This window comes from Camelus bactrianus, chromosome 23 (genome assembly GCF_048773025.1).
Source record: "Camelus bactrianus isolate YW-2024 breed Bactrian camel chromosome 23, ASM4877302v1, whole genome shotgun sequence".
NCBI lineage: Eukaryota > Metazoa > Chordata > Mammalia > Artiodactyla > Camelidae > Camelus > Camelus bactrianus.
The window spans coordinates 21754219-21779516 of record NC_133561.1 but is presented as its reverse complement, the minus strand read 5'-3'; the positions used below and the strand labels follow the sequence as shown (position 1 = coordinate 21779516).

Sequence of the window (25298 nt, the reverse complement as noted above, 5' to 3'; positions counted from 1 at the left end):
CCTGAGGTCAGGCCCACTACCTTTCTGTCCTGAGGTTGTGACTGGTCTGTGCATTCTGGTTTTAAGGGCACGTGGGAGCAGAAACACAGAGAAACTGGGTACTGAGTCAGTTACAAATGAAGTGATTCTTGAGACTTTTGCTGCTTTGCTGTGAAATTTGCATCTAGGGAAAAACTGGAACTGTGCTCTAGGCACCACATATGCTTCATGTGCACCAAATAAAGTTCTGGCACCTTCGCCTCCTGTTCACTGATTTCCGTTCACGACCTGCATCACTTCCTTCTTCTCTGAATGTCAGTTCACGTGCTGGTCCCCTGCAGATGCTTCAGAATGGCTCTTCTTTTTTCCCCTTGCCTCTGAAATGTGATCAACTAGACCACTGTCACTACAAACCATGATTGGGAAAATAATATTTTAGAGCCTGGGAGACACTGTGAAGTGCCACAGTGGGTGACTGTCCTTAGGCAAAAGACACAAAAGTGACAAATCATGTGATATGTCTCAAAGATTTTAATGATTCAAATGTTACCAAATAAGTAGATTTGGAAGAAAAATGTCCATAAGCTTAAGTGCCAGTGTATACTGGAGAGCATCTGAGATTCACCACCCCTTGGTATGCCACAGTCTCCTCTTATTTTATTTATCTAGTTTTTCTTTGAGGCAGGGTAAGAGGGAATAATAATATTAGAATATTAGAATTACACTAATATTTCTGTAGCACACAGCTAATTCCTGTCTCTCACTAATAAACTTGTCTCACCCTACCTTCTTAAGGATTTGCAAAACCCATTATTAAAAAGAAGAAAAAGAAGAAAAAACCTGCTGTATAAGTTTTATTAACCTGCCGCCTGTTGTACATGCAAAAGAATTTACTGTCAGTGAACTGACAAGCTGGTGAACTGAACACAAGATCATGCACAAATGCATGTGTTAATATTCCTGGGAAGAGGGGGCATACATAGCTTTCTTCAGATTCTCAAAGCAATCCCATGCTCTGAAAAAGTTAAGAGCCACTGCAACTGGAATTGCTTCATTCTTCAGACACCCCAAGTCTCTGGGTTTTATTTTATTGAAGTTGTATACTTCTCCTGCTTGCTTAAGGTATCATCATTTCTTTTTATTTTCTAAGTTATTCAGAGTTAAAAGGATCATATTGTTCTACATTTTGTGTTTTTTATTTGATTCTTATCTGTGTCTGGGTGACTTTCAGAAAAGCAGAAATCTGTGTGCCTGGCCTCTCAGCCTTTAGAGCTGCAGAAAAGTGCCTGCCCACTGTACTCGTTACAGGATTTTGTTGCCAGCTGTTGTTATTAACTCTTACCTGTTTCTGGGAAGCTTTGAAAATATTCATTTTTCCCCTTCTTGCTCAGAGGAAATCCTATAAATTGTATTTCTCTGGGGAGTTTATGCTAGTTGATTCTATAAAGCTGTTCTCTGCTTTTAATCTCCTGTTCTCAAACACAATAGTTTCAGACTTATATTAAGAGATATTGTTCCCATAATTCACTTCAGTGAAACTTCCAAATGGGTGAAGAATTTGCTCTCTGGTTCCAGAGGAGTGTTTAGGATGTCTGGAATTTCTATATTTCATTTACTAAAGAATAATGTAGTCCCCTTCATCCATCCCCCAACTTTGCTTAAACCACAGACCACAAAGCCACCCGGGTAGCCTACAGCCTGGCAAGAGTCACCAAGTCCATCCTTGATTCAGATGAAGATACCAGCCAAGCCCGGAGTTTTTCCACCAGATCCCCCCAGGGGAGATGATTTGTCAATAGTTGGGCCAGAGGACAATGGACTGGGATAAAAATAAAAGTTAGGAAGTTTTTTTTCTAGAGTGCTTTTAAAACATTTTGAAAGACTATTAGGGAACAGTTCTTGTTGACTTGGAATTTTTCTTCTTTTTTGTTAATAAGTTCACATTTTTGAATTGGCAAAAAATGGTATAATGAGCTTTATTTAATAATTTGTATATTAGGGTAGATGGAAGTCGGTCATCTAGCTAAGACTATTCAACTTCCTAATCAGTTAAAGCAGAGACTTAGCCAAATGGCTCATCTGGCTAATGAGGCAGGACAGGAAACTGCTAAGGGAAACTTCTCCCCCACTTCTAACTGATTTCAAGTAACGATAAACACCTTAACTTTGCTTCACTTGAAAATCTATTTGAGAGTGTTTTCCTCAAAACCACTTTTTCTCTATTCAGTGTTCATTCTATGAAGCCAATATTTGGGAATCCAAAGGCTGGTGTTTTGTTGTTTTTTTTTTTAAACTGAAGTATAGTCAGTTGCAATGTGTCAGTTTCTGGTGTACAGCACAATGTCCCAGTCATGCATATACATACATACATTTGTTTTCATATTCAAAGGCTGGGGTTTTGGCTAAATGGTTGCCTGTTTTTAAGAAGAGATAGCCAACGGTAGTCAAGGCTGACTGCATGCAAACTCTGAACTCCAAGTCTATGACTCCACTAAAAGCACATACAGGTGACAAATGCCATTAATTAATCAAGTTCTTTTAATAATCTTGAACTCAGGAAATTAAAATGTTGGACCCATAATCCTAATTTCTTATGGAGCTGATCTTGTGAAAAAGTTAACCTTAGAAAACCCAGCTTTGTAATATTTGATCACAAAACTAAATAATCAGAATAAGTACATACGTAATAGGTATAAAAAATAAACCAGGTCATCAGTTTATGCAATTATGGAAAGCACAAAAGAGAAAATTTACTTTCTAAATTTTGGCACAAAGAAGAAAGGGTACAAGTTATCTAATAATCCAAAAAGATAAGAGCTACGGTTTCATCTCACACCCTGTGTTCCTGCTGGTCACTCGAGATCCGAACCTAAGGAAGTCCCCAAACCCCAGCATCCCTGACAGTGCTTACGGCTTACTTACGTCAACACAGATAAATGACCCCGTTAATGCCAGGGCAGTTTTACTTGTCTGAAGAATATACATTTGTATTTAAAACCGCATTATCCAGTTTATCCATGGGATAAGAGATGTTTACCTTCACAAATTCCAGGCTTCTGAGCTGAACTAAACAAGACAAGTTTAAAGGCAGGAGCTTAGAACAGTTCATGGCCTTTTGACAGCTCTGATGTGATCTGCCAAGGCTGAATTAGTAAAAGCCAGGCTTATCTCTTGGCTTCTGGACTGAGTGCAGTGGACTCTCAGGTCTTTTTTGTTACCTGCAGCTTTTTGCAAAGTTGGTAGCTGCAAAATGGGTGGAATAACACTGCAAAGTATTGCTTGGCATAGGATTAGAGTTCACAGATGGGGATCCAAGAAATTGCTCAACAGCCCCGGAAGGCCAAGGAAGATCTGCCACAACATCAGTGCCTCGCCTTGCTAGGTCACACCAGGCTCAAATCCAGCTCAGTCTGTACAGCCAAGCCCAGGCTTTTGTCTCATTCTCTTGATTCCATTTTGCTGTGCTTCTGTGAAATGAGGTGTTTCTTCATCACTGAGAAGGGCAGAAAGGTAGAGGCAGAATATGAGGTGGTAAACACAGGAATCTAACAAATCAATGCCTCCATTCAGCCAGGTTTAGAAATGAGTTGCTGATCAAAGTATGGACAGCGCAGCAGCTGCTTGCAGCTCTCTGCTGCACTCACTGTTGCTAGCAAGCACCCAACCATGGCACACAGCAAAGGAGAGGGATGGGGAAAGAGGAGGAAGCAAGGGGTAGGGAACATCCCCACCACCCAGGAAATCCCCACAATCACATAGCTGTGGATGCATATCACAAACGCAGCCACCTTTTCCATTGCAAATTTCCATTGCAAATTACACTAAAATGTGGTTCTTTCTTCCATTTAATGACAATGGAAGAAGAAAGAAAGTGTATGTTCAAACATAGATTAAGTCCAATGGAATTTATGGTGTCTTATATTGTTGAACATGCAACCCATTGATCATTATTTAAAGTCTGCTCATTTGAAATTCTTAGTAAAAGCCGAATTAAAATATAGGTTAAAGAAGTACTAGTGAGTAAGATTCTAGGAGAAATTCTAAAAGACACACATCTAAAGATGATCAAGACTTTTGTTCCTGAAGAAGCCATCGCATCATTCTCCCTCCCTTCCAATAGTCCAATCTCTTTACTTTCTCTCTAAACCAGGCCCTGTTTCTTAGAGGATCCTATTTCCTTTTTATGGGCTAAACTCCAGATGCCCACTATACTGTGTCTTCTAGTACTGCTTCCAAATGAAACAGATAAAATGGAATTTTGTCTGAATTCACTGATGGTCTACTTCGTTCTTGATGTGGAAACTGCCCTCTTTGGCTCACTTCAAATTCAGTTTCTGCTGCTGATGTCTAGAAAACTCAGATCTCTCCCTTATTTCCTGTAATGGTCTTTTCCCTTCTTTTCTTCTGCCGTCCACTCATTCGGAAATTCAAAGAAAGGTTCAATTTTGTTTTCTCTAATTATGGGCGATAAAAAAGGATCTGAGTTTGAGCCTTAATAGGTTGCTTCTCCACCTCTGAACTATTTTCTTTTTTCCATATATTTATTCAGTTTCAATAAAGGTAAGTTTGCTGATGACTTACATAGAAAAATCTCAATGTTTTCCACCTCAGCATTGAGTTTCTCAGTTCCTAACACTGTTTCATAAGATAAAGTTTGCCCTGTAAAGTTTACAGTATAAACCATACAAATTCTACATAGTAAACTGAAGAAAATTACCATGTAGTGGTAACACTCGGCCTTTGGGAAATAAGGTTTATATGATTTTTATTGTTGGGTTACCATCCTCTAGCTCTATATCCAGTATTCAGCGGTACACCTTCCAGAAGTGTTATCACTCTTTAAAGAATCACACCACCTTTACATATCTAACTGATGGTGAGGAAGATTTTTTTTTCATGCTCAGTCTTGCACAGGATGGTAAAAAAAATTTCTTTCACTGCATATTGCTAACACAAATCTATGCTCTGAAAGTTTATTTGGTGGCTTGTCAATATCAGGCAAATTGAGGACAAGATACAAATAACTTGATAAGCAATTGATTCTTATGTGGAATCTAGTAGACAGTGTTACAGAGTGGAAATGAGAGAACAATGCTGTGAGTGGCAGCTCCTGTGATGTGTGCATCTACAGCGTGTGCAATTAACCACATATCCAAATGCATCTAATAATGTATATCTTTAAAGATAATCTTTTGAAAGTACTAATTGGCATTTCACTTATATTAAAAGTATCGTGAAATGTTCTTGCCACAAAAGAAATGGCAACTATGTGATGTGATGGAGGTGTTAGCTATGGTGACAGTTACGTGGCAATATATAAGTGTATCAAGTCAACACATTATACACCTTAAACATATACAATGTTATATGTCCATTAAATCTCAGTAAAGCTGGGGGGAGAGCGTCAAGTGCTGCAGTAAGCACTGATAGGAATAGAATGATAAAATAAAACCAGTGTTTACCTCCTTTGTGAGAATTTTACTTACCACTGCCATCTCTTAGTACAAAGTATCTCATTCCTTTGTGCTTTGATTGTACTTCATACAAATTTCTATTGTGTATCTATAACACTTGTTGAATTTTCTGTCAATATATGTTTCTCACATGTTAGACTGTAACATTATAGAAGGAGAGTTTGTGCTTTAATCACTGTGAATTTCTGGTTTCTGTTGCCTGTGCATAGCAGATGTTTAATAAATATTCATTGAATAAATGAATTAATAGTTTCTGACTTCAAACTAGATGGGCAGAAAAGATTCAACCACATAAATTACAAAACAGGATAGCAAAGATAAGTATCAAATCCTTGTGTAGATGATATGTGTCAAGGTTGGAACCCCAAGGTGATTGCTATTGTATTTTTACATTTTGTCTTTGAGTTGTAGAATCTTTAAGTAAGAAGGGATAATGTGGTCTAGTATTTTGTTTTGCAGAGATGAAAATAGGACTTATAAAAGGTAAAAGACTTATCCAAGATAAACAGATGCTTTATCTGTTTAGAATTAGTACTACAGTCTCCTCGTACTGTGAAAATTCGATGTATTTTTCATGTTTCTAGCTGCGTATTTGCAATGTGATACTTATTAGAGCTCTGCTTTTGTTTATTCTTTAGGTATGCATTTGTAAGAAATGTGAATACATGTAACACTCATTAAAAAGTATAGTTTTAATGAATCAAATTAAATAAAAAATAAAAATTACTGCTGCGCCATTCATTGTCATTTATGAAGACATAAATTAATAATAATGACTTACTTTATGAGTGTTAACATGTTACCATGTACCAAGCGCTCTTCTGAGTGTTATTACGACATATATTAGTAATCACCTTAACAACCACTCAGGTATACAAAGATGAGGAAGCAGGAACATAGCAGTTATGTGCAGTGGCCAGTACCACAATCTAGAAAATGACAGAGAGGGATTTGAACCCTGTCTTGCCCTAGAACCCAAGCAATGGACTTCTGGATGTACCCTCCCTCAAATCAGACATGATCCTTACCATCAAAATAGGTATGTAAACATGTGAACACAGCACGGGGCAACAAGTCCTAAAATTTAGATAAAAATTTGGCACCTGGAAACAAGAGGAAATTTGTTAGTTCCATTTCTCTCTCAATGTCTCAATTTATGAGGTTGTTTTTTTTTGTCCTTTATCCTGTCCTTTTCAAAACTGCGAACATATCACATTTGTTACGAGGTCTTCTTGGCAGAAAATCAATCAATTACTATTTACAGGATTTTGAATTAGTGTTCAGTGAATTTATCGTCAATGCTAATATAGTCAGACATATATCAGAATTGCTCTGTAAGATTGCCGAGGTCCTAGAATATATTTACCGTGAGGTTGCTTTGAAATATGGCCCTGAATTCTTTCATCAGGCAATGGTTTCAATTTCTCTGTCATTTAAATCTGCCCATTGGAAATTATAATTCCCAAGAAAACTTGAACTATATCATTGACACTATTTTGCATGACATAACTTCACCTGTGTTTAAAGAGCAAAGTCATACTATGGGGAAAAAAGCATCATTTCCTTGCTTGTTCTTCTGCTGTTTTCTATCCATCCCTTAGGGGAACAGTGCCAGCAAAAAGTTTGGGGTAAAGGGACTGCAGAAATTGAGCTAAATAAATTCCAAGTTAAAGAGCTAAACCAACAGTGGAAAGGGATATAAGAAATCGTGGCATCCCATAGTAAACACAGTTTGCTGATTTTTAGACTCAATGTGGCACTTAACAAAACAATCAGATGAATTTACTTTACACCTCTGATTTTCCATTTTATATTAAAATAGCACTATGCTACAATGGTATGGCCATTTAAATCTTTTCTAGCTCTTCCACTAAGAGACTATATGATTTTGAATACATTACTTAACCTGATTGTACATTATTTCCCTCTCTGTAAACCAAAGGGGTTGGTAACTAGATGACTTCCGAGGATTCTACTAGTTCTAAGATTCTGTATCAAATGATGTGGAATATTTAATAAGGCAGTTTTCAAAAGTACAAATTTGAGTCAAACAAGCCTGGGTCTAAGCCCAGGTCTGCCACTTCCTAACTACGTAATCTTGGATAGCTTAACAATTCTGAGCCACAGATTCTTCATTTACAAAACAGAGTGAGCCCTTCACTAAACTCTATTGCTGTGTATGTGAAATAAAGAAATGTTCACAAAGTCATTAACGCAAGATCTGACATCTAATCAGTTCCAAATAAAGGACTGTTTCTCCATTCACATAAGCCCTAGGGCAGGCTATTACCCTTACAAGCCACATCAACCAAGAGGCACTATCATTAAATTCTGTTTCCATTGACTAGAAAACACATTCTGTCAAGGTTTAGTCATCCATAACTTCTGGTTAAACAATTAATTTCATGACATCTGAACCAGGGCATAATCATCAGAGAACTGAAAATTGAAAATGTGTATTATGCTGATTAATTTAACTGAATTTTCTTTTTGATGTGTTATCATGAAAAAAATAAATGAATACTCAAATAATTGTATAATGAACACCCATACATTCTCCACCTATACTCTACACTAAACATATTAAAATATTTTCTTTGTCATATTTATATCTATTTCTTTCACATCCACTTGTTTGGGACTTATTCCTAAGTTAAAATACTTTACCTTCATTAAAATTCTAAGGATAAAAATAAGAACAAGAAATATGCTTCTCCTTAGAACCAGACCAAAACAAATGCCAAGGTTTCAAAAACCCCTAAAAATAATGAGATGCTCCATGTTTCATAAAATTGGTGAATTAAATTCTTTTTTACCTCTTTAACAGATACAATTTTATTATAAGTATCTTTGAAAGTCAGGATACTTAGAATTGTAAAACTGAATTATATTGTAAAATTAGAGAGTTTAGCCACCAGAGCAGATTAAGGCACATATGTGCCTCATTTTTCTTTCTTGGGAACAAAGCTAATTAATGACATGTTCTGTATTCCATAAAAACTACCCCTCAAAACGTTTTCTTGTATGAACTGAAAATGTCATCTTCCAATAACATATTTTGACACTTATGCAACTCAAATGTTGGATAAACTGATTTTCTGGCAATGTCTTTCTCTGCCAAGTTCAAATCTAAAGGAATCTTTCTGTTCAATGGTCCTATTATAACCCTTTGAAATGGGCACCATTAATGATAATCTCAACAGCCAGTCTGTTGAGACACAGAGTTGACCGTGGCATTCTCCACATTTCCATATTGATACACATGGCCAGATTGTAAGAGACTCAAGCTTATTCAATGAAACGTCTTTGAACATGAATAGAGAAAAACTTTTAAGGGACCAAGAGCCATTGTTACTGCCCAAACCAGGCAGCCAATTGTATTGGCTACAAATGTTGACAGATGCTAGAATTTTCAGTCATAAAAATATATGAATATCGGTGGAAATCACCTAATGACTCCCTCACTGTAGGAATCCCTCACTATAGATCAAAGTTCTTAGCACAGTGTACAAGATCTTTTCCAGTCCCTCCAGAACACACCTTCCCGTTCTCATAATCAGGCTATCCATTCAAAGCATCCTGCATTCTAATCACACCAGATCAGCGTAACATACATGCATCCATCCTGGATCTTTGCAAGAGCTCGCCATTCTTCCTAGAAGTTTCTTCTTGCAACACTCTGTTTTTACTAGTCTGCTCAGACTGCCATACAGAATATCATAGATTGAGTGGCTTAAAAACAGAAATTTATTATCTCACAATTCTGGAGGCTAGAAGTCCAAGATCAAGGGTTGGGGTTGGTTTCTAGTGAGCTGTCTCTTCTCAGCTTGCAGGAGGCATCTTCTCTGTATGTCTTCATGTGGTTTTTCCTCTGTGCACATGCAAAGAGACATCTCTAGTATCCCTTCCTTTTATTGTAAGGTCACCTTTCAGATTAGGTTCCCACCCTGTGACCACATTTAACCTTAATTACCTCCTTGAAGACCCTATCTTTGCATGCAGTCACACTGAGTGTTAAGGCTTCAGTATGTGAATTGGGGTGGGGGTAAGGGGGTGGGGTATGACACAATTCCATTCAGAACACTGTTCTCCAGAGACACTCTTACTCATCCTTTAAGATATACAGTGAATATTTAGGTGCTGAAGAAATGATAATTCTAGGATTATTGCATAGGGGAAATTTTAAATTGGTTTATAAAGGATGTGACATACTGTCAAAGAGAAGAGAAGGTACTTTAGAGGGATAATTAATAAAGCAATTAGATATGAATCAATAAGTACCATAGAGAAAAATAAAAAAGTTTGTAGCAGAGGGGTAACAACTGAGTGAATGCTCAACTAAAGAGGTATTTTGATTTAGTCTCTAGATTTCATAGCAAACAGACGAAATGAAAAAAACTAAAGCCACCAGGGAATGACATACCCTAAATGCGGATCTTTCTTGGCTCTCTGGACTTAAAAGTCTTGAATAACTCAATGGTACCAAAGCCAATGATCTTTCAGTGAAAAAAATCTTGCCCTTATTCCCTGGAAAGTCAGTTACAACTTTCTAGCATGGAGATAATGACTAATAATACTGAATCAACAGGCACTTACAAATTTCCAGGTTTAAATCGAAAGATGCTAGGTTATTCCTTAGAAACACATAGTAAGTTCTGAGAGCAGATGTGTGATGCCTATACACAGCCCTTGCTGCTCCCTGGCCAATTGCACAAAAATCCTATTTCATCCCCTTAGTGGATTCAGGAGTCTCATTCAAGGTCAATTCTGCAGCTGAAAGTCTTTGATGAAACTTGACTGAGAAAGGTTAACATTAGGCATGGACTGCTAGATGTCACATTGAACAGCAGATCCCCCATATCCAAGGCTAAAAGTGGGTTCACAGGATTAGAAAATTCTGAGTGAACAAGTAAAGCAATTTCCACATGGAAGATGTTATCTGGGAGAAGGTGTTTCTTCTTTTTTTTGAAAGCTTTTCTACCCTTAAAATCGACATACAAGAAAAGCTTCACTCGATGGTGCCTTGAATAAAATAAACAAAACCAGAAGTAACTTTAAAAGGTAAAATTTCCATTACATTTTTTTCCAGACAGGCTTTTTACTAAAAACATTGATCATGGAGGCACCAGCCTTAGTTTTCTAAACTTCAGAACGTAAAATAAACAACGATCCGTCTCCTCTCTGTCTCTCTTTTTATCCTTCTTACTAAAGAATGTTAAATGGCACCCCCCCCAACACACAGTAAACCAGAAGCAATATAACACAAAAATTTACTGACATTTTAAAAATGAATTACTGGATACAAAAATAACAATACCAGTCCTACAGCTTGCCAACCGACTGAATGTTTTGCATGATTAAAATACAGGCATGACCAAATCCCAGATTTAAAAGAAATAATATTTAGATGCTATTAGAATTTCCACTCCGTAAAGTAATTCCAGTGAACTAGCTGTTTCTGAGAAATAGCAACTGAAGCTTTTCTCTACAGCTATTACCCCATATCTGTGCAGGGCAGACTCTCATCATTTCATGCCTAAATTACTATCTTTTCATTCCATTCTGGAGCCTTGCTTCCAACCTTTCTTCACTTTCATTCTTAATCAGATTACTCAAGGCTGAGCAATGGTTACTTACTTTGAACTGCATCCAATCTAGATGTGAAGGTTCTTCATACTCAGTCGCGTGCTACTGAACACCTTCACTCCTATTGCTCAGTCCCTATATCCTGCTCTTCCACATCAGGACATACCCACATGCACACTCTTACTCGTGTCTTTCCTTGAACAATCATCAATGCACTAAGGCTCAGTCCTGCACTGTCTCTTCCTGGAGACTTTTCCAAGAAACAGAGCTGGTTCTGGTGGCTTCTTTCCCTTACTTATTTTGCAATTGTTATTTATCCTTTCCTCTTATATTTTACTCAGTGCCAATACGTTTTCTCTTTTCTGGTCATTTTCTCTGTTCTGATCATTTACATGTTTGTCGTCCTAGTTGGGTTTTAAGAGCCCTGTTGATTTCAAAATAGTTTTTTTCTCTCCCTCCAGTACTAAACATCTAATATATATTCTAGATATCAATTGGTTGATTGACTCTATGGTTCATCTGAGATCTCCAAAGCCCTTATTTTCCCACTATTCTCAAGTATCTCTGAGCAATAGCAAGTAACAGTACATACTGTGGACACACAGTATCACTGCCATATCAGTAAACAAAGGATGTTGCAACTATCAAGGCATCAACCACTGCAGCCACCAGCAGTGGTGCACCCTAAGGGGATTCAGGATGGAGGAAAACAGGATACTCGCCCGAGATAGTTAAGGTTCATATCAAAAGAGTAATTTCACTAAGTCCAGAATCTTGCATTTTCCCATACACAGAAAAGCACTAAATTCATTAGCTTGAGATGTCTGATTTTTCTTTAATTAGCAGTAATCTTTTGATGTTCCACTATCTGTTTTTTTTTTTTTTTTTTTTTTGCAAATATTCCTGTATATCCTGTCTCCTCCCTTACCTTTTTGGAACAATCATTCAAAGTTATCTGAGAGGCTATCTCCTGGGCTTAAGTCCTCAGTAAGTCCACCAAATAAAACATAATTCTCAGCTTTTAGGTTGCGCATTTTGTTTTCAGTCGACAAGCCTAATCTACATTTTTCTGACCTCCCTTTCCCTATCTTTTTTCTAAAACAACTTTCAATAAGACAAATCGATTGGAAAGAGAGCATAAAAGAGCAGAATAGAAACATTGAGGAGATGAACTGTATGTTCAAGGATAATTCTAGGATAAATTAATTCATGAATGCCAAGATATTGCAACAGATCTTATTCTTTGGAACATTTTCCATGTTGTAATCTTTTGGAGTAGAGATCTTACCTCCAACAGCTCTGAGGTAGTTTCCATAATTACACGCCCTCACTCCGCCTTTTCTCCCTGCTGCATTTCTCCATCCTGCTTTCCATCTGCACCTTCCATTATGATCTCTGATCTGTAGGCTTCTGCTGCACATGGCACTCTTTGCTACTTGTTCAGAAGCTCCACCTCTAACATTCTCTAATCCCTCAGGGCTTTTGATGAATCACAGAAATGCCTCCTCACACAGAGAGCAGGCACAGGGCTTTGGAAGGATTGTTCTCACTGTAGGATTGAAAGAAATTCAAGCATAGTGCCAACAGACAGTGTGCTAAGCCACTCTACACAGCCAACATTGATCATTTTGATAAAGGAGAACCTATTGGATTGGGGTTTTCCAATTTATCTCTTGGATAACTTGGATAACATCAGAATATTGTGTCAACATCACTTTGACTTTGGCTGGAATCACAGAATTATCTTGTATACAGAAAGATTCTAGTCTAATAGCAAATCTCACTGCCTTTCTTCAAATCACATCAATTCACCTATTCATTTGCAGTCTACACTATTTAATCTACGTACAAGTGTCATCTTGAAGTCATCATGATTTCCCACCCTTCCCATTGGGTTCTTAAATTTTCCTGGAGAATTAAAGGAAAAGAGAGCATCTTCTCTGAGAACAATTCTCCTTCACACATACTCTCCCTGGTCCTCCAAAAACTGACACTACAGGACCTATGTACAAGCTGCTTTTTAGCCATAGTTTTATTCCAAACTTGCTTTAGCACTTCCTTTCATTTTCCAAATAGCTTCTAAATGCAAACATCAGGGGAATCTTCAGGCTAAATAAAAAATATGTAATTACTTACTCTCATGCAATGTTATAGACTGAATGTTTGGATCCCCCTAAATTCATATGTTGAAACTCAGTCCCAAATATGGTGGTATTTGGAGGTGGTTCCTTTGGGAGGTGACTAAATCATGAGGGAGGAGCCCTCATTAGTGGGATTAGTGCTATATAAAAGAGTCCAGAGAGCTCCCTTGACCCTTCTGCCATGTGGGAACACAGGGAGAAGAGAGCCATCTGTGAACCAAGGAACAGATCCTCACCAGATACTAAATCTGTCAGCACTTTGATCTTGGACTTCCCAGTCTCCAGGACTGTGAGAAATAAATTTCTGGTGTTCATCAGCCACCTAGTCAGTAATATCCTGTTACAGCAGCCCAGCCAGAACAAGACACAATTTCATCTTGTCTCAGTATGATTTAGGCTTTCTTCTTTTTTTCTATCCATAAAATCTTCTTTTGCTTAGATATAATTTAAGTGTAGCGTTCATTTATTTTGCTTAGTGATCTGCTCATAGAGATTATAGCTGTATCATCTGTTTCAATATCAGTGCCTTTTAAAGTTATCCATAACTCCATACCAGGAAGAGATGATGGAATATATCTTGGAAAATAAGTGCCAGGTGCTAGCTAGCTTCCTTGACACGTGTTATTACCTTACTTTCAATTGAATGGGATTATGTTCGTTTTTCTTCACACTGTGCAGTATCCAGTAAATCATGGACAGGTTTGTACTCAATCATCACATGGACTAGGATGTGGATGATGATACACTTTATTAAAGCAAAACTACCAACAGCAGCAGCCAAATTAAGACAGGAAGGAAAGGGGCAGGTCACAGCCATTCAAGGAATGGGACAGAAATAATTAACATCAAAACGGCAGAAGATTTAACTCCCAGTTGGCCTTGAGGCCCAAGATGGCGGGAGATTTGGCTTCCAGTAGACCTTGAGCTTCATTATATGCTCATTGTAATATATAAATATGGTAAATGACACACTCACAGGCACCATGACAGTTCCAAGTCTAACCATAAAAGGTCAAAAAGTGGGCAGTGACCCAGTTCCTGGGAATCCCAGCCCCTTCCTCAAAGTAGTTGGAGTAACCCTCCCACCTATTAGCATATGAAGTTACTGAGCCCATAAAAACCAGCAACCCCTACACCTCGAGGCTGCTCTGCCTTCTGAGTGAGACAGACCTCACCCTATGGAGTGTGTATCTATTTTCACTTTAAACTGAGCACCCAACCCCCACACCTCACACCTTTCTCTTGCCTTCTGAAACAACCTGCACGCTGTCTATGGAGTATGTAGCTCTTTGAATAAGTCTACCTTTACTCAATTGTGGCTCACTCTTGAATTCTTTCCTGTGCAAAGCCAAGGACCCACATTTGGCAGGGCGCGTCCCAGGGACTCAACTGAGACCTGACACATGGCCATTCTCTCGCCCCACATTTTTTCCTGTATCAAAAACACAGCAACAGATATCACTTCTTTGGAAATATCACGCTTCCCTGAATGGAGAAAGCATCTTCCCAGAGAAAAAGAAGTATCCTTTTAAGTCACTTATGTCTGTGAATGTCCTCAAGGCACATCATTTTTTTGTGACACAGTAAGGCTGACAGAAGCCCTGAGCCCTCACATTGTTCCATACTCCTCACTGCTTTGCGCAAAAGATGGAAGGGAGAATGAACAGGACAATAAGCCTCAACTCCACAGGGATCAAGTACCCTCAGGTCCCTCTGCCTGGTTAACAGAGAAACAGTTTCCCCCAGAGCCCTTCTAAACAGTGCTATTTACATCTTTTCCCACCTTTCAACTTCTCTTTCTTCGCCCTTGCCTCCCGCACTACCCTCTTCACTCCTCTCTCTCAAGTTGGTTTAGGCTTGGAGTCACAACAATTCCAAACACAGCAGGCAGTCTCCAAGCCTGTCTATTTCCAAGGAGGAGCTGCCAGAAGCAAGGCTGCCTCTGGGTAGGAGACCAGTGCATGCGGAGAAGTCACATATTTCAGAGCTGGAGGGGGAAGGGAGCTGGCTCCACTGTGATGGATGATGAGATTCCACAGCCTGGTAAACAACAGGGAGCCGGTGGAGCTGCGCTCTGCTGCTCGGAGATGGCACTTTGCACATTTTGGCTGGACTCCCCTTCTGTAGATACCAAAGCCCGTGATTAATGGTGGGATCCAGGGACTTGAAGGTGCTCTGTGGTCTCTATGGAAACCAGTACCAATTCGATTAAGGCCATTATGTGATTCTGAGACTCTGTTAGGCACTTGTAACTGAGCGAGGGGGAGAGACGACAAAAGAAGCAAATGTCGCCAAGTCTAACTTTCAGGGTCGCTGTGCAGATGAGAGACAGTGTATTTACATTTCATGATACGTGGCAGGCACTCAGTGAAAGAGAGCTTTGAGAATCTGAAAAGCATATCTATCTATCTATCTATCTATCTAGATTAGGTTTATTTGCTCTCTAGATATGGGTGGAAATATTACCACATGCCTTAAAAATGTATACAGAGAGAAAGGAATAAAAGGGTGGGAAATAAGTTTCCCTTCCAAAGCATGGGATGTGTGATCACATGTAACCTTTAACAAAACCTTATTTCAGATAATCCAGTGGGTAGATAACAGGCAGGTTGGGGAGGAGACATTGTAAACAAGCAGGACCCTCTTGGGTCTTCCTGGGACAGACCCCTCCTCCATACCCTCTGCTGTAGCTCCTCCCTGAGTATCTAGTTAATAGTGTCTGGTGCACATTTCCTGAGTTTTTCAGATGCTAAAACCACCATTAAATGGAAGAAATTAACTATATGATGATCATTAGCCCCCAGACCTTCTGGCACCTAAGGATGATTACCATCAACCAAACAGAACTGTGCACAGCTGATCACACACCCTGGGGCAGCCCTCCCTCACTTTGCCTTTAAAAATGCTTTGCTGTGGAGTTTGGGGGTTTTCAACACCTCCTCCCCTTGCTCGGCTCTGCAATGAACCTTCCTCTGCCCCAAACTCTGATGTTTCGGTTGTTTGGCCTCACTGTACGCTGGGCACACAAACTTGTGCACAGTGAAATAGAACCTCTTCCTTGATTCTCAAATGGAATAACTGGGATCCTCAATTCAGGAATTAAACAGAACTGGCTTCCAGATTGTGTCCAAGTCCCAACACTTCTTTGAGACTCAGTTTTCTCGTCTGTGAAAGAAGAAATATCAGTACCTCCGAGTGCTGTGGTGAGAATTTAAATGAAAAAAGACTGCCAGGGTAGCACATTGCCTGCCACGCTGTGACTGCCCTGGAGGCACACAGCCCAGGGGTGAACTGGAGGGGAGAGGAGAAGGCCAGAAGAGAAATACAGACACCTGTGCTGAAGAGCTCGGTAGGTCACCACCTCACTGACTGATGTGGACAACTGACTTCTCTCTGGGTGTCAGTTTTGTGGAGCTGGCTGGCACTCTCTAGAGTCATAAAACCCCCACCCCTGGGCTCTGTGTGCCTGGAGCCTACTGACACCTTAACCCCGACTCCCCACTGCAGGATCCTTTGCATAGCTGCATTTCTGCAAGATGTAAAACATCCCCTCATGTGTGTTTACCCTAACAAAACTCATCACATCAACAGATCTTACAACCAATCAGGTGCCTGTGCACGATTTAATCATGCAGCCCCTACTCCTTGTGTTCACAGCCCCCTCCCCCCCAATAAAAGACCCTGCACACCCACCCTCTGCACTGACGCAGGCACCTCTTGCCTGTGTGGCCCGCAGTTGCCCATAGCAGCATCCTATTAAACTTTCCTCAGTCTCTGGTCATTCTTCTGCCAACCCGCATGTCATGGGCTTACTGTGTTATGCCCACCACAAGTTTCCCCTTCCAAAAATATAGGTTTATTCCACATGTTAGTGTGCTTTTCAGCTTCAATTTTTTGAGATTCTTCATTTGTTGTCACGTTTCCTGAAAATTTCCCCTCCAGTCAGGTGTAGATGGAAGTACTGGGAAATCATTTGAAAGGCTCAGATTTTCACTCATTCCTTGGCTCTAATGAGAATTTTGCTCTGTTTTCCTGAGGGGAGGAAAAATCTATAAACTTTCCTAATCTCACATTCTGCTGTGTGGCCAGCCATGTATTATTATTTATATTATTATTATTATTTGCTTTCTCTATATGTTTTTAAATAGATACCAAATTCAACTTGGCATTTCAGAAAGAGTTTTATAAATGCAGAGTGCTTTGGGGTGTAAGAATTTTGTGCAAGTATAAAACATTAAAACATTTCAAGACTTAGAGCACTTTAGTATCCAGTAGAGAAAGCAGCTTATTTTTAGATGCTTAACTCAGTGCTTACTTAATAATTATTTAATAGTTCTGAAGCAGATTCTTTAACCCTTTCCTTTCTGTGTAACAGAAGGAAGTTAGGCACCAACTCTGAAACAGTCTTCCTGAGATCCAGGGGGTAAAGAAAGATGGAATTAGCTACCTGTGAGGAGTGGGCTTCCATTAATGGGCCTAAGGCAAAACTAATTATGGACTGTGGAGCATGAGGCCCCAAAGCTGTGTTCCAACCTGTTACTATGGCAACTACATAAAGTCTTCTTTTTCTTCTTCCCCATCAATTCTATGAAATAGCTTTTTCATTTATGTTACCAAAATAACCCCTAAAAATGTTGTAGCAATTTGCCTTCCCATAGGTAAGCAAACACAGAGTTCAGAAACCTGAAAAAAATTTTTTTTTTCCCTTAAGGTGGGTGGGAGGAATAGAGTGAAAATTAAATTGAGAGAAAACAACCCATCCTGCTGTATTTGGCAGGCACCTTCTGCTGGGACTGGTGTCCTCAGAAAATGGCTCCCAAAGAGAGGGTCCAGCCCGCCACACCAGAATGCCCACAGCAGTCACAGCCCAGCCACACAGGAGGGCGCACACAGCCCACCTAGGGGGCGCTCCTGGAGCACCTGGCTCTGCCAACCAGGGGAGACCAGGCTACTGGGCTCTACAGAAAGTCACTTCCACAAAAAGTCACTCCTTCAAGGCTAGAAGGTGTAACTGATCTGCTTAATACATAGAAACACAGAGTTAGGCAAAATGGAGAGTCAAACAAATGCAATCTAAATAAAAGAATAAAACAAAACCTTGGAAAAAGTACTAGATGAAATGGAGATAAGCAATCTTCCAGATAAGGAGTCATCAAGACACTCACCAAACTCAGGAGAAAAGTGGAGGAACACAATTACATTTTCGACAAAGAGATAGAAAATATAAAAGAGAGCCAGTCAGAGCCAGAGAATCCAATAACCGAAATGAAAAATACACTAGAGGGAACCAACAGCAGATTTAACGACACAGAAGAACTAATCAACAGTCTGGAAGACAGGCGATTGGAAATCACCCAATCAGAATAGCAAAAAACAAGCTATCTATCTATATATATTACTCAGCCTTAAAAAAGATGGAAATCTTGCCATTTGCAACAATGGTTCAGCCTAGAGGGTATTACTCTAAGTGAAATAAGTCAGAGAAAGACAAATACTGTATGTCATCATCTATATGTGGAATCTAAAAACAAAATGAACAAATTAAAAAACAAAACAAAACAAAACAGAAACAGATTCACAGATACAGAGAAGAAATGAATGGTCTCCAGAGGGGAGAACAGTGAGAGGTTGGGCAAAATCAGTGAAGGGCATTAAGTGCAAATTTCCAGTTGTAAAATAAGACCTGGGATGTAATATACAGCATAAGGAATACAGTCAATAACACTGTAATAATTTTGTATGGTGACGGATGGTTACTAAACTTATTGTGGTGATCATATCATAAAGTACTTAAATGTCAAATTACAATATTGTACACTTGACTTAAAATATACATGTATTTCAGATTGTGGTTAAATAATAAAGTATATTTAATCTTTCTTTCCTTTTTTCTTCCTTCCTTCCTTTCCCTCTGATAGTTAACCAGTAATTACACAATTAATTATTGAATAATCCGTAATTTTTCTGCTGATTAGAAATGTCATTTTTGTCACTTAACGCAATACTAAATATACGTGGGTTTCTTTCTGAGCGATCTGTGCTTTTCCTTTAATTTCTGCCTCTACCTGGGTCAGTTCAATACTGAATATTGTTTTGATAATTATGGCCTTATTGTGTCTTTAAATACATGCCAATCTTCTGCTTTTTTGAAGTTGTCTTCATTATCTTCAGGAATTTATTGCTACAGGGCTTTGGGAAAATTAAGTTTTAAAAGCCAATCAGAATTTTATAGTACTAGGTGTGTTAATTTATAGATTGATTAGGAAAGAACCAACATGCTTCTGGAAGTAATTCATCTCATCTAGTACATAGTATGTCTCTAAATTTATTAGCATCATCTTTCAGTTCTTTGGTGTTGCTTTAGGTTTTATTTCTAAAAGTTGCATATATTTTTATTAAATTTACTCATAAGAATTTTGTATCTGTTGGTACTATGATGAATTGCATCACCTTCTCCTATACACATTGCATTTTTTTTAATTGTAGCAGATTTAAAGAAAAGCATTGAGATTTTTGTATTTTTTTTTGTAATTAGCCAGCTTACTGGACTCTCTTTTTTTTTTTTTTTTTGCTATTAAACAACAGAACTTTATTTCTCATGGTTCTGGAGATCCATAAATCCAGGATCAAGGAGCTGGTGAGGACGTCTTCCTGGGTCAAAGGCAGTCACCTTCTCACTGTGTCCTTGCATGGCAGAAGGGATGAAGGAGCTCTCCAGAAAGCAGTTTTATAAGGGCACTAATCCCTTTCATGAGGACTTAGCCCTATTGACCTAATCACCCTCAAAGGCCCCACCTCCTAACACCATCCCCTTGGGGTTAGGATTTCAGCACATGAGTCTGGGGGGCGCACATTCGGTCTATAGCACTTGATGTTCACCTCATTACTCTGGACTCTCTATTATTTGTTATAATAGTATTTCAGCTGATTTTCTTGTATGTTCTGTTACATTTCATGTCCTTTTATATATGAATATTTTCATTTTTTCTCATTGTATTGTGACTGCTTTTGGAAAAATGTTAAAGCATAGCAGCAAAAATTATTATATTCTTCCTCATATATTTAGATCAGCTCTATTGTTTTTTACATTTAATAAGAGATTCCCTATTATTTGATACAGGTATGTTTTATCTTGTTAAAAAAAAATCCTCCTGTTCATGGTTTATGAAGAGATATCATTAAACTATAAATTGATATTAAATTTTATCAAAACAATTTTTGCCTTTCTTCAAAATGAGCAAATGCTTTGTCTGTTTGATTTATTGATGTGATGAAAAATAGTAATATATTAACTAATATTGAACTATCATTGCATTTTTATTAAACTATACTTGCATTATTCTTTTATTATAGTATTTAATTCAGATATTTGCATCAATGTTCATACAAATGTGTAACTCTTAAAAATTGGAATGAAATTAAAATGTTTCTTGCTTCTGCAATATTAAATGCTTTTTGCAAGTTGCAAAATAATGTATATTTAGTATAATCTTATTTTTATTTTCAATACTCTGATACATGCATGTATTTATATATATATACAAAAATGTAGAAAAATGCATATCAACCCACTAGTTTTGTCTATTTGAGGGGTTAGAGAGAAGAATTAGAAAGAAAGGGGAAGAAAAAGAAAGAAAGAGGAATCTCTTATGTATACTCCGTATGTTTCTATACCACTTGAATTGAAATGAATATGTGATACTGTGAACCACTTATGTAATAAATACACATAATATATTTAAAAAGGATACAATTAAATAAAATACTCATGACAACTTCATTTTTGCCCCCAAATCAGTTATATTCTGGCACTTTTTGCCAAGAAAACATTTGGAATAGAACTTCTTTTCCATTAATCCAAATGTATGAGATACGTAGTATTATCATCATTTACAGGTGGAAAGAATGAATTGTGCCTTGTAGGGGCTGTTGCCAGCATTTGCATCCAGGCTTTTCCCATTCCAAATCCACTTTCTGCCGTCCCATAGCACCGAGACATTCCTGCTGTGTCTCTCTCTTTCTTGCATAAGATTTTTTTTCCCCCAGCTTTCTGTGTTTACTTTGGGTCCTTCTAGTCTGTGAATCTCTATACAGTTTTCTAGTGGTTTTCAATCAAGCAATCATATCAACCACTCATTTATGGATAGAAGACAGAAAATTAGTCATTTTGCCTTTAGAATGCGTATAGATGATATAAAGGATATCTACTCAAATAATAATAATATTAAAATTATAAAGGTTTTTCATATTTCTCCTTCTTTACCTGTCTTGGTTCTCTGACTCAGGATGGGTAACCCTCAAATATGAGGGATTCACATTCTTAACTACCCTCTGCTCACTCCCTCCCCTCTGCTGCAACTCCCAGACCTTTCAGCGTGACCCTCTTTAATTGTTATGACCTCACAACAGCCCTCGTATTTTCTCCAGAGTAACGCCTTAGATCTGTAGATCATTCTGATGACTTCCACATCTGGAATTCATCTCATGCTTGTGTTAACCATGACCATGTGCAGAATTACCCAGCAGGATTTAGGAGAGACTCAGAAAATTCATCCCTACTAAGAACAACATCTGGAGAAAATTAAAAGAAGGTGTTTTCCATTGAGAATCCTTTGGAAATACATTTATGGAGTAGAGTCAGACAGACACTAGCACACAGGCAGAAGCGGGTGCTGCCCTTTCTCTCCTGAGGGCTAAGGAAGAGCACTGTTTCTTCAGAAGATTCCCGAATTAATTATGCACCGTAAATGCAAATGTATGGCAACTTCGCAAGTGAACAAGGGATTTTCTCATACAGTCTTATTTTAGAACCAGGCATTATCTCCAATAGAAATGTTCCATTGACCTTTCTGATACTGTGTGTGTGAACAAATGAAGATTTAGAAAAAAGGAGAGGGGAAGTGGGCCACATCTTCCTGAGCTGTATCACAGAGCATCTCCAACTCTTTTTCTAAAGCTTTGGGATTGGTAAAAGCCAAAATTCGCTTTGCCACGCATTTTCCCCTTAATTTTTAAATCCATGTGCATTAAGGGAAATTTAATCTGTATGTTTCTAATTCATTTACACTTAACTTATCAAAGTACTGTTTTGTAAGAGTTATTTGGTTCTCAGCAGAACTTGGGAGCCCTCTTAGCAGTACACAAATATGCACTCACACACACACACACACACACACACACACACACACGGGATCACAAGAGTCCCTACACATGTCCTTTGTTCCTTATAATCAAGAGTCATTGTCTTTCCCTAAACCCATAGCCAAATGGCTTAGTCTTGGTAAATACGGGCATTTCATTGTGTTTTTGGCTGCAGAAAGATTTATTTTAGACTCTTTTGAGTATATTTGGAATAAATCCTTTTAGGTGTTCAGGTTCTCATTCTGGCTCTGGATGGGTAGCCCCTTTAAGGAGCTGATGTTAGGCATCTTAGACATTCCTGTGTTCCTTTAGTACAATGCATAACAGAAATTGCATTAATTTTTCAAATGTGGATTACAATGAGTTGGGAGGAGCTCAGTGACGATGATGATTTAGGAAAAGGTGGATATGAGCACCGCTAGGGAGACTGGGGTTCAGGAAAGCCAAGTAACATAATGAAGGTACAGAATTTCCGGGGGCTCTGCTAAGGTTTTGTTTTTACCTTCCCAAAGCTTGAGCAGGAGGAAATGGTTTACTTGAAGCCCCAGATCATGGCAAGCACTTCAGAAGAGTTTGCGATATTAAGAGTTGGAAACTCTTAGAAAGTATTCTTAAGAGAAGTAGTGAAAGGTATGAGGCCACCTAACAGTATGTTTTAAAGCAAAAAGACAAATTCCAGGACATCTGAAGGGGTATGAAATCCTCATCTGATACATAATTTTAATAAGCCCTATTCTCCTCTGTGGCAGATGGGAGTTTGAGATGGTAGTTAAGGAGGCAGAAGAGGGCTCAGCTAGTTTGATAAAGGGGAGAATGATCTCCACTTCTTTTTCCAAGGCAACCACTAGAGATTTGGTGAGCTCAATTGTCATATTTTGCAAATCTCCACTGGAAGAAACAGGCTATTTGCAAAAATATGTGACAGCGTCTTTTACAAAGGACTCTGTCTTTCCTAGAGTTAACGTGACATCGTTTGTTTCCCCTCGCTGCTTCACGACTAATGTTTTTCTCAGGGAGACATTTATTGTTTAATTGTATTTTCCACGTTTGACAGCAGGTGATCTCTCTTCCTGAAGCAGCCATTTAACTAGGGACAATTTTGTCGCACTCAGATTTTACTTTTTTTGAATGTAAGTTTTCGTAAGTATTTCCAAATGAAATTATGCTTGTTTAATTTTGCTTAGGATTAAACACTGTTTATATTTTTCTTTCAAAACTTTGAAACAGAGTGACACGTAATGGGTTTTATAAAAGGAATACACTTAATAGACAATTAGATTAACTATCAAATCTATTTCAAGGGGAAAAAAAAAGAATCTGGCAATGGTTTGATTTCACTAAACTACTTTGTATCTTTTTAATCTCTAAAAAAGAAATCCTATTTCCTGAAGTTTAAGTTCTTCAAGTTTTGTTTCTCACTTTTTGAAACCACTGTTTTCAAGGGAAACGGAATTAAAGACGATATTTTCTTACTCATTAGAAACTTGTGTCATGTGAAAAACACATTCTCCATTGACATAATTTTACCTTCACTTTTTTGAGTGTGATTTTTTAAAAAAAACTATATAGCACTTCAGAAATTCTACTCCTCCTAAAGCAAAGACAATAAAAAATTCAAAACACTCAAGTTTTTTTTTTGATCTCCCACTTTTGCTCCCCTTCAGACCGAGGCAATATTTGCCCTGTTCCTGTATGCCTGATGTCTTCAAGCCATGTGGTTATGTCTCCTGAACCTACAATGCCTTCCCTTCCTTTTTCACAGGGAAATCTCTGATTAAATCCATGAAGACTGATTCCAAAGGTCACAAAAGTGGTTCTTTTCTCACTTTTCAGAACAATTCACTTGTCCTCTGATCTTAAACCACTACAACATCAGCTACCATTTGCTGAGGGTTCAGTTACGTGCGAGGACTTCACGTTGCTGACAAGGTTAACGCTCACTCCCTAACAGGTAAACACTACATGTTTGTTGAATTAAAAATAGAATAGTTTGTATCTAGATCTGTTTACCTACAAAATGTTAACTGAGTCAAATATCAATATAAAGTTTATAGCAATGAAGTTTTGAGACATTATCTTTTCAAAGTATAAAAATTCAGTCAAGACCAAGATAGACTGATTCAACTTCACACATCTACAGTATGCAGTCTATAAACACTGAGTCCACTGTTGTTTCTTGGAAGAATTTATTCACATTTTCATGACTCAATCATTCATTCATTCAGTAAATATTAGCTGAGTTCCTACTAAGTGCTGGGCACTGTTTTAGGTCTGTGCTTTTAGGATACAGTAGAGAGCAGAGCAGAAAACTTCTTTGGCCTCATTGGGCTTACACTCTATTGAAAGAGTCAGACAATAAATAATTAAACAAATAAATCTTAAATCAGGCAATTTGGATCTTATGGGGAATAATATGAGAGCATGAGAAAGAAAAGAAATGCAAGCGTGGAGGTCAGGGGCTTGCTGAACAAGGAAGACCTTTGAGCAGAAGCATGAAGAGAGGTGAAGGGTTGGCCATGCATCTGGAGGCAGATGTTCCAAGCAGAGGAAACTGCATGCAACAGCTCTGAAGTGGGAATTGTCAAGCTGTCACACACACAAGACAAGCCAAGGCAAAGGCCTTGACTTGACAGATCCTATTGGTAAAGATACACTTTTAGATTTAGATAGTTTATTTGTCACAAAAAATAGTAAGAAAAAAGGGAAGTCAAAGGTGCTAGTTCCTCACGATCCTTGCCGCACCTGCTAAAAATGATGACCTGGGACAAAAGAGGCTGGCTGATGGCAGTGCAAGTGTGGGACAGTGCCAAATCTTGACTGAAGCAAAGTGGTTTCATAGTCTGCAGCTCTATTGTCAGGGTAACTGGGCAGGAAACGCTACCTGCATCTCCTCAGAACCTGGGAGGCGATTAGAAACTGTCTCATGACAGAATTTCAGGGGAGATGGGACAGTGAGTAGGAGATGGACTTGGAGCCA

At 38.4% G+C, this 25298-nt stretch overlaps 1 protein-coding gene across 3 annotated transcripts in view; it reads right to left on the bottom strand.

The window, feature by feature from the left end:
* Positions 1–12482, bottom strand: part of GREM2 (gremlin 2, DAN family BMP antagonist) — a 90952-nt gene extending 78470 nt beyond the window's left edge. Inside the window, exons 1-2 of one of the 3 annotated variants that reach the window (XM_045509424.2) lie at positions 12328–12471; positions 9213–9324 (exon numbers count right to left, since the gene is read on the bottom strand). The gene's annotated coding sequence lies outside the window, so the exon portion shown is untranslated. Of the gene's footprint in view, positions 1–9212; positions 9325–11090; positions 11234–12327 lie in introns of those variants that run through there. The other 2 variants (XM_074351790.1, XM_045509423.2) reach the window with 2 other exon arrangements.
* Between the last annotated feature and the right edge of the window lie 12816 nt (positions 12483–25298).